General features: G+C 44.8%; 1 protein-coding gene across 1 annotated transcript in view; it reads right to left on the reverse strand.

The window, feature by feature from the left end:
* The window catches only part of LOC106872908 (papilin), a 151,893-nt gene that overhangs the window by 138,880 nt on the left and 11,982 nt on the right, over window positions 1-1,031 (reverse strand). The window lies entirely within an intron of this gene.

Below are 1,031 nucleotides of genomic sequence, written 5' to 3' on the forward strand. Positions count from 1 at the left end.
CTGGTATCAGATCGATTCCAAAATCTAATCAGTTCGTGCCAATCTCAAGGCCAAACATCCCTGACAGTTTCATCTGAATCTATCCAATGGTTCTTGAGATATCTTGTCCACGGACAAACAAACAAACAAATACAACTGAGAACAATACCTCCGCCTTTGCTAAGGCAGAGGTAATAACAAGAGCACTCAGGGAGCGCAAACCTCTGCCAAGGCAACACCAACGTCCTCTCAACGATTAGCCAGAGATGATTTTTAAAATGAGAATATCTGAAATAAACTCGACTGCTCTCACAAATGAGAATACTAAAAATGAACCTAACTGCTCTCAAAAATTACGTAAAACAATGGGAAAAATAATCCAGAATCCTTGTCTGGTACCAGATTGATCCCAAAATCTAATAAGTTCATGCCAGTCATGAGGTCAAACATCCCTAAAAGTTTCATCCGAATCTATCCAGCAGTTCTTGAGATATCTTGTCCATGGACAAACAAACAAACACTACTGAAAAACAATACCTCCGCCTTTGCTAAGGTGGAGGTAACTAGTAGTACACATAAGTGGAGGCAGATGGCCTAGTAGTTAGAGCAGCGGACTCGTGGTCGAGGGATCGTGGGTTCGAATATCTCAGACTGGGCGATGTGTGTGTTTATGAACGAAACACCTAAGCTCCATGCAGCTCTGGCAGAAAGTAATGGTGAGCTTCTGCTGACTCTTTTGCCACGACTTTCTCTCACTCTTTCCTCCTCCTGCATCTCGCAGCTCACCTGCGACAGACTGGCGTCCCGTCCAGGTGGGGAACCTATACGCCAATGAAACCGGCCCTTATGAGTCAGGCGTGGCCTGAGAAGGAACAAACAACAACAACAATAGTACACATATAATAAATAGATTACAATCTACCGATTAAGGAGTTCGACTACCTCATCACATCAGAAGGTAGTTGTGGTGGTGGTGGTGGTGATGGTGGTGGCGGTGGTTGTGGTGGTGGTAGTTGTGGTGGTGGTTGTGGTGGTGGTATTTGTGGTTGTGG

The sequence above is a fragment of the Octopus bimaculoides genome, chromosome 30 (genome assembly GCF_001194135.2).
Source record: "Octopus bimaculoides isolate UCB-OBI-ISO-001 chromosome 30, ASM119413v2, whole genome shotgun sequence".
Lineage (NCBI taxonomy): Eukaryota > Metazoa > Mollusca > Cephalopoda > Octopoda > Octopodidae > Octopus > Octopus bimaculoides.